Source organism: Trachymyrmex cornetzi, unplaced genomic scaffold, assembly GCF_001594075.2.
Source record: "Trachymyrmex cornetzi isolate Tcor2-1 unplaced genomic scaffold, Tcor1.1 scaffold15, whole genome shotgun sequence".
Lineage (NCBI taxonomy): Eukaryota > Metazoa > Arthropoda > Insecta > Hymenoptera > Formicidae > Trachymyrmex > Trachymyrmex cornetzi.
This window is the reverse complement of record NW_017296091.1, coordinates 245,589-264,400: the sequence shown is the minus strand read 5'-3', so window position 1 is coordinate 264,400 and position 18,812 is coordinate 245,589. Positions and strand designations below refer to the sequence as shown.

Genomic DNA, 18,812 nt, shown 5'->3' with positions numbered 1-18,812 from the left:
ATATATATCATTAAAAGAGATCAATTTCATAAGATGTAAAAAGAAATAAAGAGAGAAAGAGGAAGACTAGAATTGCGGAAATATATTATTATTATATCTCAAAATGTATTAAATGATATGAGATAAGATATCAAAACAATATGTAATACAAATGTAAATGTAATATGTAATACAATATATATTTATTATAGTAAATGTAAATTTCAATTACATTTACTACTATATATTAAATGTAATATATGTATATATTAAACATAATGTACGATAGTAAATGTAAATTTAATTGTCTTAATAATTAGTTTCCTGGCATTATGTTTATCATGAACTCAATAAATCAATTGTACAGCATCGCATGTTAATAATTGTACAATAATTAATTGGATTGCATGTAGTTGCTATTTAACGGCGACATTTAGTATCATTTAACAGAAGACAGTACTTATTTAAAAATACAGATATGTCAAACGGCATATTGTTTTGGTATGCTGAGAAAACATTTTACTTCTGCCGAAAATTAGAATTATTTTTTTATAAGATATCGATTACATTAAACATTTTATGAATATCGTTAAGGACAAATATATGAGAAAAAAGTTCTTTACATACTGGATAATATAATTATAAAGTATTTTAAGGAAGCGCTTTTTTTCACCTTTTTTATGTGGATTTATTTTTATTTCTTTATTGTCTAGAAATATATCAATTATTATAGATATTATAATATAGAACAGTTTTTCATATATAAAAGCTAGTATCGAACTTAATAAATTACACGGAAAATATGCGAACAAAAATATTTAAATCATAATTAAAAAACCTATGAATCAAGATAAATGTGAAATAGATACATGAATATTAAAATATGACAGTAATATTAAAATACATAAAGCACAGTAACGTAGTTACATTTTCAAATTTCGAGAATACTTCATTGCGATACAGTTTTGTTGAAATTTTGCAGTCAGCTTGGATCGAGGAAAGTTGAGAGATACCTTGAAGTTGGAGAGATATTCGAGTTGACAGTGACACGTAGGTTCGCTTCGGCGCCCACGCTAAGGTCTCTGCGAGTGAGAGATATTTGAATAGCGCCCGTCATAAAGATTAGGCATACAGAGAATAAAGCTCAGGGACAAAGAAAGGAATAAAAAAGAAAAATATTACACTCGGTGCTCATAAGTATTCCAAAGAAGAAAAAATCTTAGATCCCTTATTTCCTTCAAGAATCGGAGAATAAATTCCTTTGAGGCCACTTGGTCCTAATGAAGCTCTTTGGGGCTGCGGTTTAGTCTTATTATCTATCATTCTTGTGGCTCACGAAACGTTCCGAAAGATTGTGCGAAATAAGTTTGACATGTCTAACAGACACGATATCCAGACACAGATAAATTATCTTTTGAGATAATGTATATCGATTACGTTAACGTGATTATGTTCAATCACGATCAAACTTAACTTATAATTATGTGTCTTCTAGAATTAGAATCGATAAAAATTAATTAAGTTCTTAGAGTTAAAATTAATCGATTGTCGATGTTAAGTTGATTTTGTCTATAGAACACAACATGCAACATGCTTTGTTGTTTAAAATTGCGAATAACATATTAAAGATGAACATTAAAGATAACATGTTAAAGATGAAGAAAATATAATTTATATATTAAATATAATATTATGTTTTCTTTTTTAATACAATTAAAAGAATATAAAATTATATATCAAATTTCCTAAAAAAAATATAATACTTTTTAATGATAACGATTTGATTGTGATTACGCCACTTAGAAAATTAACATAATCTCGCAGTGTACAAGGCATCGTACAGTATGTGCTGCGTATTAGCGATCTGGGATTAATACAGTTATTGATGAGATTATCTGCGTTCGAGGCATTTTCGAAAACTTATAATCATGTTATCGGTTATCTAAATGGCCTTTAGCCGGTAACGTCCATATCGGAGTAATTGGAGTCCTTGAAAAGAGTTACGAACTTTTGCCGTGTTATCCCAGACCACCACCAATATACGCGTCCGATTTGTAAATATAAAAAAGGAATGGAATAATATATTTAAAATACAATATAAATAACTAAATTAATTTGGCATTATTATTCGGTTTATTAAATAACGGGCAGGATAATCACAAAGAAGAAGTATCGTAATTGAATTATTCTCTTTCTGTTTTAGAGATTAATGAAATATTAGTAATTATATATGAATGTGTAATTGTGTGCGAACGATATAGAAGTTTTTCTCGGATTCCATATTTCGATGCATAATTATATATCATTATCGATTCACGTATACCATCGACGCAAATTAAAAGATAAAAAAAACACAAATACATATCCATGTAAATAATTGATAATAAATAATTGATTGCGCTTTAACAAATAAATAAACAGGTAATGAGACAACAATATGTGCTCGTAGCCCTAATGACCGCGTTCATAAATCCGAATTAATTTGGACCCATCGACGAGTATTGCAAAAACATAACAGATTTAACTCATTTACGTTAATGCTGAAAAAAAATTAAAATACGGCGTTATTTCCGAACAATTGATAATTATTTATAAAACGATCGTGCAAAAATCGATAGACAAAGTGATGTATCTTGCAAAATTGTTTTGTCGTGCGAAAAAAAGTTGAAGAGCTCACAATACTCGTAACGGTTTATTGTTAAAAATGACTAAATTTGTCGAATTTAGAGTCAATTCTTTTGAAAGAAAAAATGTCGAAAGAGTTTTACAGAGAGAAAAAGAATTTCTACATTAGATATCTGAGCAAATAAATCGGATTAAAATTCTGTTCGAGTAAACGTTTCGCAATATAATTCCGTTCGATGATATTTTCCAATTTTTGAAAGCTATGCGATGCATATAGAGCAGAAGGGGGGTACGTTCCCTTTAACATCTCTTTGCTGGGTTAAACTCCCACTGGTCGCTCTCAAGAATTATTAGACTCCGGAATATTCCCACCCTGACCCTGTTCGAGTTGCGGCGCAGCTGCGTAAAAGCGTGAGGCCGGACGAGCAATCGGCGCTAAAATGTCAGGACTTTAAAGAGGCTGCTTATGCGGGAGGATGAGGGATCGAAAAAAAAAAAAAATCTCTCTTTCTTTCCCTTCCTCCACATCTCTCTCTTTCTCTTTCTTTCTCTCTCTTAGTGGACAGTATCCGTCACGTTCATAAACTGAACGACGATACCCGCAGCCGAGCTATAGGTAATTGCGGGTGTTTCGCACGAAACAGGATCATCCGCAAGCATAACGTGGTTAACACAACGACGAACTCGCGCGCGTTCGACGTTGCCTATTAAAATTTATTACGCTATAATATCGTAACGATCGATAACCATCTCGCAACTCGCACAAACAGACAGGCTCCGATGTATCCGCATGCCGGCTTAACCCGCGTAATCGACGTGCAAATACATTGTGATTGGCATCCGAGTCATATCGTGAGAGCGCAATTTTATTTTAATTTTTACGAGCTGTCATAAAACAACGCACAGCCATCCAATTCGTGAGTTTAATTATTTTTGCGGTGACTATGCGTTGACGTTTGGGTATACCGATGTTTCTTTCATGTTAATCGTTCTCAAACTGGTATTTTATTGCGGTGTATCGTTCAAATTAAAATTATCGATGGAAGATTAATATTGTATTATTAAATAAGAAAAATTTTAACTGCATAAAGTGTACTGCGCTATTAAGAATTTAAGTTCAAATAAATAAATTCAGCTCAATATCTCATTTTCTTAAAAAGTTAAAGTAATTCTGGATATTGGAGTGGGTGTTACTTCAGCAGATTTAATTTTGATATTGGTTATTACATGATCAGGGCTTGTATTCTGTTAGAGCGTGAATTTTGTGAAAAAGCGGTGGCCGTAAAATAAATGTTGCCTCGAGGCTGTAAATAAGCTAGAACGACCGTGAACAAACTAATGAACCAGTAACGCCGTTGCTATTGGCATTGAAACTAGAGAAGCGTGTTGATCCTTTTCCTCGATATATATATACTTATATGACATTAAATCTTTTTTTAATATCGTTAGCCTACTGTCAATCAAACGAATGATACATTAAGAATTACAACGTATTTTTTAAATCTATTGGTATTCTCAATTCGCAAGTGTTACGTTTGCATGTATATCCCTTCTGTCGAGAGAACTTTATTAAAAAGAAACGATAAAGTACGTAAAAAGTATTTAAGAAACGAGATACATCTATTAAATAAATTGCTCGAATAAGCGAAATGTATTAACTCGAAATAAGCTGAAAATTCTCAGCTGAGATATCGCCTAATTCCCTGAAGTACTGCACCAAAATGAGGAAAGCGGACACGCTTCGTTCGAATTAATGTTCGACCGTATCTTGGAACGCGTTCCGAGCGCAAATAATTTAACTCGGTGAGTCTCGAGAAGAAGAGTGAGCTATTTCGAGATCCCGTGCGACGGCACAGCCAAGGTCTGATCCTGAAGGAGACGTGACTGCGGGGTGTTAATGTCGACGGCCGATTTGCTATTGTCACCATAGAGCGCGACGTAGGTGCCGAGCTGCATCGTAGGAAGCAGAATTTTTCACCGGCAGCTTTCTCACACGTCGCGTCATAAAGTGCAGCACACCTCGGGGGAGTTGCATCGCTTTCCACCCACACTCCGAAGATAAATTATCGCCGATAACATCTGTTGTGCTCGCGATAGTTGCGCGCCGCGATAACGAGACTAAAATGTCTCCGCGTGTCCTATCGCGCGTCGTCAAGGTATAATTAATGAGCGATTAATATCGTGAGGAGTAAACGAGGAGGAAATCATGTAGGCTTATCTTGTTCAGTTTAGAGAGAGAGAGAGAGAGAGAGTGAATTAATACTTGTGGTTGTGGTGTCGTAATATTTTATCAGCTTGAAAACAAGAGTGTGGTTAAAATTGATTCGCAAGAGATTCGAATATATCGCTCTTTTACTTCAACAGTGACACAACTCAAAAAATTAAGTTTCTCAGAAAAGCGGAATAATTAGTTTTCAATTCGACAGAAAATTATCGATTAATCAAATAATATCGATAAAAGAATATATTCTTAATATGATCATTTTCATTTTACAATCCTTATTAAAAAAAACATTCCTTTTTTAGTTGCAACATTTTAATGATTCATGAAATTAAGTTAGTTCATTCTTGATGATATTGATAGAATAATGTTTATCTAACTCATTCATTATATTAATAACTCGAAAATTAGGTTTTTTTAATTACGTCGTTTTCGAAGTAAGGCAGTGATACATTTTTTAAGTAGACATTCAAAAGTTAAGGTTAATTTTATCGAGTTTCTTTCAGTAGATTTTCTCATGTAAGATGCACATAAAAGAATACTGTAAAGAGAAAGCATCAAATAGTTCTTTAATTTTTTTCTGATATTTTCCATGTTTTATGCCCAGTATGCATCATGACTGCCATGAAAATCGTCGATACATAACGATACGAAATACGAGGAAATATTAAATTCCAACTATATCGACAAAATGCGTTTTCATACATGACCGCGGCAAGAGCAGATCATAACCGACGCAAAAGCAATCGCCAATACGCGGATGTATTTTCCAAACGAATTTTCTGCGTCACCGAGGGAACCCACTCCCTCAAGGTGGGCCAGGAAAAGCGTGTTATTATACCTATGCTCCTACCCCACCCACATCGTTTTTCCTTTCGAGAAATAAATTGCCACCGATAACATCTACTTTTTCGTGATACATTGAGTACACGACCGCGATAATGCGATAGTCTTGGATGACGATATGAAAAAAAAAAGATTTCGTGTGAGAATTTGCGTTGCTCTGAAAGTAATTATTTGCGTAGCTACTTTAGCACTTTTTTAGGGCATCTAGAAATAATCTCGAAAACACGTTTTTAACCCGATAATGCTCGCATCTTGTAAAAAGGCATAATAAAAATCTTAGAACTCATAGTCCCTACTTTTTCACCTGATACACTGTTAAATTGATAATGTCAAATTATATCCAATTCGAATTACTTTTAATCATGTCTATAAATCACCACTTCTACTCACTATATGTCATTAGTTTAACTAAAACAATGGAGTTAAATAAGTTAACTTACAAAAAAAGTTTAAATTGTTTAATTCAAATTTAATGTATTATTTACTTTAAACGCATACATTGTATTTATACGAACGTTCTTTACTTTAAAATTAAGCAACTTAACTACAGAAATGGATTGATTTATATTTTAACACACATAAAAGTTAAAGTTAACAAGATGTTATTTAACTCAGGAGATTGGATTACTATTGCTCCTTTGACATCTAACAGTATACAGTTAACTATGATTACATAAATCTTTTTAATATAATATAATATAACATAATTATAACATAATATATATAATGCATTCTAATTTTCTATAATGCTCTTACAACGATTTAATTAGTGCACTTATTACCATCTTCGTTATCTTAATTTGATTTGTTCGTTCATAAACTGCGAATAGTCTGTTAAATATATCTCAGTTAGTTAGTAATGTTAGCTAATAGTCAGCTTGTAGTGATATATCTCAGAATGAGTAAGATTTATCTTGAGTAGCTTTATTTAGAGAAATTTATTGCACTACGCTCGACTTGGCTCGTCGAGAGACCGAAGAGACATGTTCAGTGACTGAAAATTTTGGCAATCAGACGTAACTGTCGCGTGCATGGCCATGTGCGTCAAATGGCATAAGTTCAACACAGCGTAACAGATAGACGTGAAATCGCGATCGTTGACGTCCCAACTTGACAACGTGAGAAACTGCACATTCCATCTGTGAATATCTGTGAATATGCAATAAGTAATCTCCTCTAATTGTAGAGCCTGAGTACATTGTTTAATTAAGAAGAACGTATGCATCTTCACAAAAGATGGCGTAAGATTATATTCTCTCCGAGGAAAAATCAAATTCCTCGAAAAATTGAATCCTGAAAACCAAATATCGAAAATTTAAAACTCTATTGAATATTTTTAGTCATATTTAATCTTTCCGGAAAGATACTTTTGTCAAAGTATCTAAAAATTTAGCTAGATACAGATTTAAAAATAATTTTGTTGAATTATCAAAATAATTATGTAGGACGCTCAAACTGATGGTTAGAATAATTTTTTCTAGCGTTGCTCATTATATGCTTTTATAGCATATAATGAGCGTTTATGTAATTTCCTACATAATTATTTCCATGATGTAACGAAATTATTTTTAGATCTGTGTGATACTCTTTAAATTCTTCAGAGTGGAATTTCGCTCTAAAAAGTGAAAATTAAACTAATCGTGAAAAAGAGTGGCTCAATTTTCAATTTTTAAGAATGACATTTCACTCTTCGGAAAGATACATGCTAAAAGTTTTAGAGAATATCTAGCTAAATTTTTAGATACTTTAGCGAAATAATTCTTTCCGTGCAGATACGCGCAGATATAAAAATACATAATAGATTTTGTCGCTGAAATGTATTCGTAGATCTAAGAGGTTTCTCTAGAACCACCAATTAGATGATAAAGCGAGAATCGCAATTCTCCGTTTCCAGTAATCCAATGGAGAGATGTTAAAGAGGGAAGAAGGCTTAGGTGAAAAATAGCTTTAGTGAGTTTGCGTCCGATAAGTAAGTGGTATATACCACTGCGAGTCAACGTATAGATACACGATTAATAAGAATGTATAGCGAAATAAAAGGGGCAAGAGTGGTAAGGCCATCGCGAGCGGCTTTACGTTGAGTTCGCAGATATATGTACACGTACGTCACAGACAGGTCCTAAGAAAAATGCGATGCAGGCTGTTTCTATGCCGGCGCCTTGAATGAAAACAAACGATCCGGCGGGCAGCAGATCCATTGTGCTGTAGCGCCTGTAGCCCATGGCTATAATCATACCGTGGAACTCGCACAATGCATCGACAATTGCCTGTCAATCGAACGCGGTAACCGATATCCATAACGCGATAACAATGTTGCGCGTTACAAAGCGCGCGCGAGATTAAAAAGAAAAAAAAAAGAATCGTCAACGTGCGCTCTCCAAAGAAAAGCGACGCGAAAGAGTGTAAAGAAGACGTGCGTATGATATTCGAAAATTCACCTCGACATAAAAATCCACGGCGTCTCGTCGTCGCTCATCGAGTTCGACGGAAAATAGGTATTGCGTTTGATCGGCTGACGTTTCTTCCTTTCTGTCGCGTTTGCCTCTCCGCTCGCAATGGTCCTCGTTGTACGTCGCTTTGAACGATATATTTTCCATTTTCCATTTCGCGAATACGGATTCTCGCCTTCGGCGAAACTGCTAAACGAGCATATAACCGCACTGTCACTATACTATCTTCAATTTTTTATGTCATTCGCTTTGTGACCTTTTTTGGTATTTATATGAATTCGTGAATATTTTTTGCGCGAATACAATCGACTCGTATACATTACGTTATGTATGTACACGTGTCGTGGACACGTTCGAAATGAATATGAATAGGTATTTTAGTCACTAAAGCTTGGCGTCCAACTTTCTGCGCTTTCCAAGTTTGGAGTTGTCCGGATTGCAGCGTAAACTAAGCAAACAATGCACTTGTCCACTTCATTGTTTCGTGCGTTCCATCTAACTTTTCCGCTATTTGCCTTCTACTCTTGCCACTGCGTACATACTTCAAAAACATGACATGTCCGAAAATATTCTCTACAAAGAGCGAAGTTAAGTTACTTAATTTTATTATACAAAGGAGTGACGACTTTTACTATTTTACCGTACGGAGATCGTTTCATTTTTGTATTTTCTTATATATTTTTCTTCACGGAAATCGAAAAAATTATCATAATTAATACTACATTTAAGGAAAAACTGTTACATTGAAATAAAGAATAAAATTCTTATTCGTTACGAAATCGCTGTCAGTTATGCTTCAATCAATAAAAACTAGAGTTGGAGTCGACAAAATTCTGAATTTTTAAATGATTGAAGCATAACTGACAGCGAGTTCGCAACGATATAAATGAGGATTTTATTATTTCAATATACTAATTTTTTCTTGAGTATAGCGTTATTATTGTGATAATTTTCCATGAAGAAAAATATCTACATAAGAAAATATAGAAATAAAATAAATCCTGAATGATTGTGTAAAAAGTTTTACCTTTCTTTTATTATATAATCAAATTCTGAAATAAATTAAAAAACTGTACTTTTAGAAACCGATATATACGAGTTATATATCTCAATGTCTAGTTTAAAAGTTAATTCACCATTTTAGAATTTTAATAATTTAATACATTTTTGTATTGAAAAGGTATTCAATCTTTTAAATTAAAGATACATTAACTTCGATATAAGATATTGTTAGGAAATATATTTCTACGTACAAAATATACTTTGAGCTTTAATGTTTCAAGATATTACAACATGACGTTTATTAGATTATTTCAGTAATAAATCTAATTAAACTACATACAATTACAATTTATTTCTATTTAATAATATGGATTGTCTGAAAAGAAATAAAGAGATATGATTAGATTACTAACACGCATATGTGTATAATCGTAATTGATAAAGTTTATATTGTAACCACTGGCGATGACAGTAGGTTGGCTTTAATGATAGTTTCTACAGGTGGTTGGTTGGCATTCTCGATGTCAATGGCACCTATCTAATCTGGTTACCTCGATGTATCCCCCAGTTACGAAACTGCTGGCAACAACACGCGGAATAACAGAATTTAATCTCGATTCAATGACAACGAAACAGTGTCGCATCGATTTAAAAAGTTTCTTACACAGAAACGTTAACGACGAGAAAATAAAGTTCACTGTCGTGATAAAATTTAGATTTTTCAGTCATATAATCTGAAACAGGTATCTAGTTGTGAAAACTCAATCCTTTCTCATCATACAAGACTTAATTCCTTGTGCATTTCTTCATGGAAGATCAATATACGGCTAATAAAATTATGTACTAAATTATCTTGTGAAACTCGATTTATCAGGAGAAAAATACGAACGACGTCGTATTTTCCATAAATCCGGAATTTATATTCCGCGAAGGTGATTAATTATTTTTAAGATGCTCTTTTTCGCTCTCTTTAGTACTTCCTCTCCAAGTATCGCAAAGACGATAAAATTTCACTGGCAACGCTCATCCTGGAATCCGTTCAACTTATTCCAGATGTACTTTTGCGAACAATACAATTCAGCGTTCTTCAATCGGACGACGGACGGTGCGCTTTACACCCTCGAACGCACGTAATCTCCTGGGAAACTGGCAAATGTAATTTTGTAGTATTTACGTATCGGCGTGTTTGCACTTCGAAATGCGAAGCACAAACATGAAACAATGCGCGTCAGTTACATTGTCGATGGTAATTAAGACTATCGAAACATGATGCACGTCACGTGTCGCGTCGTTCGCTCGAAGTTAATTATCGAGACTACGGTAGATGCATAATATCCAGTTTCTCTGAACTTCAGAGCTTCACTGTATATTCATGACGTTTTCATTTTTATTCTTCGTTGTCTGGCATCCTCAGATGAAGATCTAATTTAGTCACAATATTTAGGACTTTTTTTTTATAAATTTCTGATTAAGTTAAGGGGATCTTAAAACACCGTTTGTAATACCGGCTAAATCGTAATTTTTGTATAACAATTATTTTTTTCCTCTTTTACAGATTCGAAAATCCTTTTCCAAGATTAAAGTATACACATTAATACACGTCCGTGAGGTGGAGTTTATGCCGAGAATGACAAAAAATGTTTCTGAAGATTTCAACTTCGAAATTTTTTGTCGTTAATTATTATAGAAAAATTACGATTTAGTCGATAATACAGACGGCTTTAGGATCCCTTTAATCGACGATCAATTTGCAGAAGTACCAACATCAATTTAATGTATCAGAATTTCTATTCTCTTTTCCTTTTCTGATAATGAGACGAACTGTTCAGTTTTCACGTTAACAATTATGATGATAACCATCGATTAGCGTCGGAATTAGTGAAAGAGATTCTTAGGATTTGGATTGAATAGTGAGAAGCAAACTCGGTTAGAAACACAGTCAGAAATAATTGATCGAATCCGAGGTTGAATTGATGCTTATTCAACATAAATCGGCGTCAAATGTTGATTCAACGTCAACCATCATTTCTGGCTAGGAACTTTTAAAAAATTAATCTTCCGTCGATAAAACTTTCACACTTTATTCGGATCTTTGACTTCCGTTCAGATTCTTATATTGTTTCAGACTCTATATGTATAAAAATCAAGAAAAATTCTTGTGAAGCTTTAACAATGAGTTTTTATCATGGAAGTTGGATTGTATTTGACTTACTTTTTACAAATTTAAATTTATCTACCAGAATTCATAATAAAGAGATCGATTGTACCCAAGTCCAACATTGCCGACTTGGAAGATTGAAGATGCAACATTCGAACCAAAGCAAGATCACGTCCGCTCTGTCCTTACAAGACGTTTTCGTAAACTCTTCGTTCAAAATCATGATACGTCTCATTCTTTATCATACCTTCTGTTGGATAGGGTCATGTGTTTCGTCGACGCATTGTCAAAATTATGCGACATCTCAATCCTCGACGAGAACGTGCTCGTACCGGCGACACGATGGATAGGCACGTGTATGGTACACAGAAAAGGGATGGGAATGGGTAGTAGGTTACGCTGAGCTCATGCGTCGTCATGGTAACATATTCTCCATTGGTTGTCCTTGAATAGGGTAGAACGTGAACGTGAAGCTTGCGAAAGGGTGAAGGAAATACGAGGAAATGAGAGAGAGAGACACGTGAAACACTCGAAGGAGATGACAAAAAAAATGGAGACAAAAGAAAGAGGAAAAGGAGAGCTTCTCGCGGGAAGGTTCTCCGTCGGAGAGGAGCGCCGTAAAAGAGGATTGAGAAGCATAAAGTCAAAAGGAAATTAACGGCCCAGCTTTATGAACTGTAAAGAAGTTTCGTTTTCCTTTTTATTGAATAAATCAGCGATGCGCGCGCGTGCACGCGCCGATTGTCGCTGATGAAGCACATTAACCGAAGCCGGCAAGCCTCCACGGCGAAACTCATTGTTCTTAATACGGTTAAACACTCTTGAATGCTGAACGTAGGGCTTAGTAGTGTAGTCAGCTCGATATTCGATTTAGGAAGGGATTTATTTCGGTCCGTCTCACATTCAGCGGCAGACAAGTATAATGCACTTGTGAATTTTGCTTGTATAATACGATAATTAAGTCGGTGGTAGATTTGACGAGAATTCGCGTTTTAGTCCATAGTTATTGTACATTCGTAGCTGTTATATATATATATAGATACTCTCTGTTCACGAATTTGGTGTAACGCGACAAATGTAGGCGATACGAAGAGGAAGCGCGCAGAGAGCAAAATATATATACATATAATCACATTTAATAGCAAATACTTAGCACGAGCCCTTGAATTTTCAGTGAGATACGATCCAGCGTTTTCACACGCGACGAAGCTGTTTAAAATTCCGGTCTGACTGCAGAAGAAAATCGCTTACAAACGCGTCGAGTAGAGTTATAATTAAGCGATGCATATTCATAGAGCAACCGTGAAAGTCACGGTTTACTTCTATGTCACGCAAAGCGGATCCCTAAATCGATAATATTCTGGATTACGGGTTACAATTTAAGCATCTTTGCGATATATTAGATAGAACAGAATTTTCTGATGCGTACGTTCGATATGGTTAATTTAGTGGTATATTTACGACAGACATTCTTCTTAGTTCCCAGAATTCATTTGCTCGATTAAATCTAGATTCTTTCTCTGACAGATGACATGAAAGGGTTGACGAAAGGAATTTATATGAACGCATATTGAAAAATATGTTTCAACAGGTTGTTGATTCCATCCTCTCTATTTTTCCCGCTTTAATCATCGCGAAAAGACAATAATAGTCTAAAATACGATACAACGAAATTTTCTGCACAATGTTCTATTCATTCGTCTCTAAATAGAGCATATACACTTCTGAAGATGACGAGTTGTTGAGTTATTCCATTCATGAATAGTAAATGTATATCATAATTTTTGTACGTACTGTGTATAATATTTGTAAAGGATTGTGCGTGTAATATTCATAAAGGAAAGAAAGATTAAAAAGTACCTGTTTATATAAAAGTTAATAGCGATAGGATACATTTTTTATTCTGATATTAATAAATATTTGAAAAAATTTTTTATGTGAGTTTGTAGATTTTCATCAGCGATAAATTTTAATACAAATATTAACAACATTTATTTATTCTAAGCAAGATCTACAAATTCCCTTATATTTTTCAATTTTTTTTTCAACTTCTTCAGTAAGAATAATTGTAAATTCTTTGAACAGTATTAAATTATTATTTCCAATTCGGCTTTGCGTATTTCATAATTTAAGATTTCACTCTTAAAATTAAAATTCACGATTTTATACGTGTAATAATATTATGCAGTCTCCGTTAAAACGTTTAACTCATCGTATCTCATATCAAAAGCCGATTTCTATCCGATGATCGATATTATAAAAGTAGTAGGAAAATATCAGACGGACGACTTTAGGCGTCTTAATTTCTTCCGATGGAACATTTTTGTGAAAAATAACAGTATTCGTATCTCTCTGCATATTTGATTTTAGACAAATATAATTACATTTCTATCGTCTCACGACATAGAATTTACAAAATTTCGTACGATTTATCTTATATAAATTATATAAGATTATATAAATCGTATAAAATTCAAATATACACGTTGAAACAAAAATAAATTCGACCCGCGTCAATAAAGTAAACTCATAAAGTAAACTTTTTCCGCTTTTTTCCAACAGCTAAAATAAAAATGGAAATACTTTTTGTAAGGCTTGTGTTTCATAAGTGCACGTAAACGCCAAAGCTTTACAAAATCGAGTCAAATTTCCAAAATAACGAAATAGTACTTGCACACTAGAAACCCGTGCTGTCTCCTTTGGTAATTTGAAACCGAAATAATAGACAATTGAATCGACAACCTGTTGAAACGCACTTTGTAAACGCGTATATAAAAAAAAAAGATTTCCAGTAAGAGTGGAGCTTTCCATTCATGGCAGTTGTTACTTGTACTTGAAATTTACGCAATTCAAGAACGTAGCTCTACAACGTGGCGCATGAAAAGCAGAGATGGTAGCATTTACGAAATGAGCGGCGAAGAAAAAAAATGGTGTTCTTTGTCCACCTGCGCTGTTGAACCTGCGAGAAGGTGTCAGATTTTTTTTGTAAATGTTTTCCCGAGTATAATTTACAAATAAAGCAAGAGTTAGTTAAGAGAGCAAAACAAAAAGGAAAAATTTACGTAACGATATTTATTACGTTAATTATTGTGTGCCTAAATTCAATTACTTAATAATAACATGTCATATATGTAATAATTTATAATAAACGTAATAATGTCTCTACAATACACTTGTATTTATAAAAAAGTAGGCTAAAATAAACATAAAATTATGCTTACTATCATATCATTGCTATTACTTTTGTTATTATGTGCATTTTATTGTCGTGCGCGGTTAAATTCGTTAAGCAACCGATAACGCCCGATTCGAAATACCGATGATATCTTGGACGACAATCACGTTTTATTGCTCATAAAAATTCAAGTTTCTCATTTGTCAGCGTCTCGTAGAATTATTTCAGGTCCCATGGCGAGTAGTGTTTTCCACCGAGAAGACGAAAATTTCAAATACAAGTATTTACTCGCGAAATCCAGATAGATTAGTTTTTGAATTAGAGCCAAAACTTTAAATGAATAGCTCGTTCATTGGAAAGACAAGCCCAAGGGCGTTGCACGTGAACTATTATCCATGCGCTTGACAGATGCATGGACTATCACTTTTCAAACCAACTTTCTGTGCGTCCGATTGCAGAAACTCGTGAAGAATTTCGGCGTCACGGTTTATGTTTAGACACGAAGAAAGATTCGCGGCACGACGTGTCCGGTATTGCGCCTGAAATTTTCCGACTCAAATCTGTTTGTGTAAATTAAGTGTAAATCGCGTATTTAATGTATATTTCTCAGTTTAAATAAATGCGACAAATTCAGGTCGCTTTCTCATTAAGCATTCAGCTCTAGTATTCCGCGAATGTTAGATGTAATTGGAAGACTTAACTCGGCTGTACGCGGGGCAGAAATTTTATTAGAGCAACATCTGTCGACGATAAAATTACGTTAAGGCGTCCGAATAAAATATGCGAATATATTATTCACTTAAGGAATGACGATAAAATTAACAAATTCAATAATAAAAATTATGATAATTAAATAGTATAATATATAATTAAATTATTACAATTCTTAATTATAATTAGGATACAATTAAATTTAAATGTACACATGTAAATTGATATCTAACAATAAGTAAATAATTAAAAACTTAATAATGATTCTAAATAACCAAATATTCTAATAATTATATAATTACTTTTTTATTATATTAAAAGCCAGATGGATGGAATGTGTTAGAAATGTAACACGCGCCCATTGATTTTTGATTCTACATTCATTGCATTCAACCGCACGCGTGGAAAATCGCGATGTCGACAGGGTGAAATGCACAATGGAGTAGTGAGACCTGAGCCCTTTTGTAAGTTACACGAAGTAGTTTTAAACTAAGTTATCAAGCTACGGAAACGCGAGTGTAAAAGCAGGCTGCAACGCTTTTTCAAGCCCGCTCCAATGTTAATGCATTCGAAACCACGGGATCCTGCCTTTCGTGTCGCAGAACGAGGGCATCGCGCCGCAAGTCGCGCGCGAATACATATATGTTACTACTACTATACATATAACACCGTGTGAAGGTCAAAGGTTAAAAGGAACCTCTGACAAAGGGCATGGAATTGGCTCCGTTTCGTGTAACCACAGGCCGAAATTTCGAACGCTTACCAATTAAATGTTCAACAAAAGAGGAATATTCAATTAAAAACGCACGACTGGATATTAATTGTTTACATTGGAATTGAATAATGTAAGCGCCACGTTGGGCTCGTCATCGAGGCCCAGGCGAAAATAATATCGTTACTTATACCTATCTTCGGAAGCTTTTACGTAGATTTAACTCACATGCATACGCACATTCGCGACAGCTGTGTTTCATATTAATAAGACAGACCGAGCTAATTTCAAGTGTGAATCTAACACTTATCATTGTCAGACTCTTCTCTTTCTCTCTCTCTTCCTCTCTTATTTGATATACCCTGTTAAATTCATAGTGTCAAATTATATCCAATTTGAGTTATTTTTAATCATTTATCAGTCGCAATTGCTTCTACCCAATGTATTGTTAATTTGACTGGAACAATAGAGTTAAACAATTTAACGCAAGAAAATGTATTAAATTTGACTGAACTTTAGTTTATTATTTACTAAATGCATACGTATTTAATATGAACGATGTTTACTTTGAAACTAACCACAGAAATGGATTGATTTATATTTTGACACACGTGGAAGTTGAAATAGTAAATTGTTATTTAACTTGAGAGATTAGATTATCATTGCTCCTTGATATCTAATAGTGTATGATCCTTTTTGATAAAAAAAAAGACGAATTTTTTTCACGACGTCGGAACTAAAAGAGTGCTTTTTAGTTTTTTTAGATAAAATATATAGATATTGATGTTATACGTATTAAAATATGCTTTATAAAGCAAATAGGTTTTAAAGTATATAAATTCTCTCTCTCCTAACACATGATCGACATTTAATAGGAGATTTCATATCAATTTGAGATGGATTCTTCTTTAAGGATATATATAGATAACGAAATCACATATCCATCAATTAATTTCAAATACACTTAGATATCAAAGGAGCAATGATAACCTAATACTTTGAATCAAAAATAACTCTTTATTTTTAACTTCCCTGTGTGCCAAAATGTAAATCAATCAATTTTTGTGATCAGTTTCATAATAAATAACGCATGCATTTAGTAAATGATAAACTAGATTCGAGTCAAATTTAATTTTCTAAATTAAATTGTTTAACTCTATTACTTTAGTTAAATTAACTATATATTAAGTGTATATGGCGACCTATAGAAATGATTAAAAATAACTTAATTTGGATATAATTTGACATTATAAATTTAATAATGTAGAGAGTTTTCGTATAAGATTTCAATTATAAAAGCCATATAATATATATATATATAAAATATGAATAATAACTTTTTACAACACTCTGAAAGAAACTTTAATCGCTGTTGTACGTTTGTATTTATTAGCAACCGATTACTTTATCGCTATACACTGTTAAATTCGTAATGTCAAATGGTAGCCAATTTGAGTTATTTTTAATTATTTCTATAGGATGGTACTGCTCCTATTTAATATGTCGTTAATTTAATTAAAACAATGGAGTTCAATAATTTAATTTAAAAAAATGTGTTAAATTTGACTCTCAAATTTAGTTTATTATTTACTAAATACATACGATAATATGGATGCTGTTTAAATTAATCATAGATTAATTTACATTTTAATATACATGAAAATAAAAAATAAAGTATTTTTAAGTCAAAGGATTGGGTTAATATTGCTCCTTTGATATCTAACAATGTACAGAATTAATTAGTTTCGCGATAATTTCTTAAATTAATTTTTTTTCTCTGGATTACAATTATCCTGCCTATCGAAAAAAAGAATTTGATAGAAAGAATTAGGCTTAACATTAAAGTTGATACATGAATGTAGCAATACATTCCAGAAATTATTCATCGATGAGATTTAATGTAAAAGGTTGAAGTATTAATAGAAATTTATGTATCATCACAATATATATTAATCAAAATATTATTGATTTATCAGTCAACGATTTATTCACTAAATTTTTTTAGTTTCTTTAACACGACTCTTTATGAAAACCTTTTTGCGATTCATAAAGTGAAATCTTTTTTGATATAAATTTAATTAAAATATTCATAATCATAAAGAAAAAATATATAATAATTTTATAGATATATTTTTAAATATAAATTTATTATATTCTATTTTTGATTCCTATATAAGAAGAATTATTCTTATTGTCGTTTTTTCCACTTTAAGGTGATGTTATCGCTTTCTATAAACATCCTTATACGCTCTTCCTTAATCCCTTCTGAATTGTCATAACATTGAGCCCACATTTGATAGTTTACGCTTGTTTGAATTTAGACCAAGAATAATAGTAAGATACCCGAGGAACATATACTACCCGCGTTTCACGCGCATTTCACAGTAAACAATAAAACGTAACACAGAACCGATCGGAGCGCAAGTAAATCGAGTACTTGCACGAACAATCGAAGAGCGAGAGGGAGACCGTAACCGGCGACGCGTGTTGCGGGACAACGAGTAATAAAATCGAAGTGCACGCCAAAAAAAAAAGAAAGGAGAAAATAGAGAAAAATCGGGGATCGCGAAAACGCGAGGATCGATTCTCGAAGAAGAGAATAAACAGCAATGTATTTACCATTTCCATGCCATCGCGCCGCGTATCGGACGCTCCAGGTGTGCGCCGCTCTCACATCCTTGCCGTCTTCATCATCATCATCGTCGTCGGCCGGCGCCCCGTTGAAGATTCCCGTAGAAAACCGCGAGGAAAAGAGAAACACGAAATCGACCGCGCGCGCCTCGATTTGATCGTCAAGTACGCCGCGCGAGTACAACGCGAATGTCTTGTCGAAATCTCTGCCTCTCTTTTTCTATCTATTTGTCTATCTATCCGTCTATGCCTATCCGTCTCTCTTCCGCTCTCTTTCGTAGCTGCTCGAAAGCCGCTGGATA

General features: G+C 33.5%; 1 protein-coding gene across 1 annotated transcript in view; it reads right to left on the bottom strand.

Annotated features, from left to right (window-relative positions):
• Window positions 1-18,771, bottom strand: part of Dgk (diacyl glycerol kinase 1) — a 99,957-nt gene extending 81,186 nt beyond the window's left edge. The window contains exon 1 of the mRNA XM_018502842.1: window positions 18,499-18,771. The gene's annotated coding sequence lies outside the window, so the exon portion shown is untranslated. The remainder of the gene's footprint in view (window positions 1-18,498) is intronic.
• Window positions 18,772-18,812: the final 41 nt, after the last annotated feature.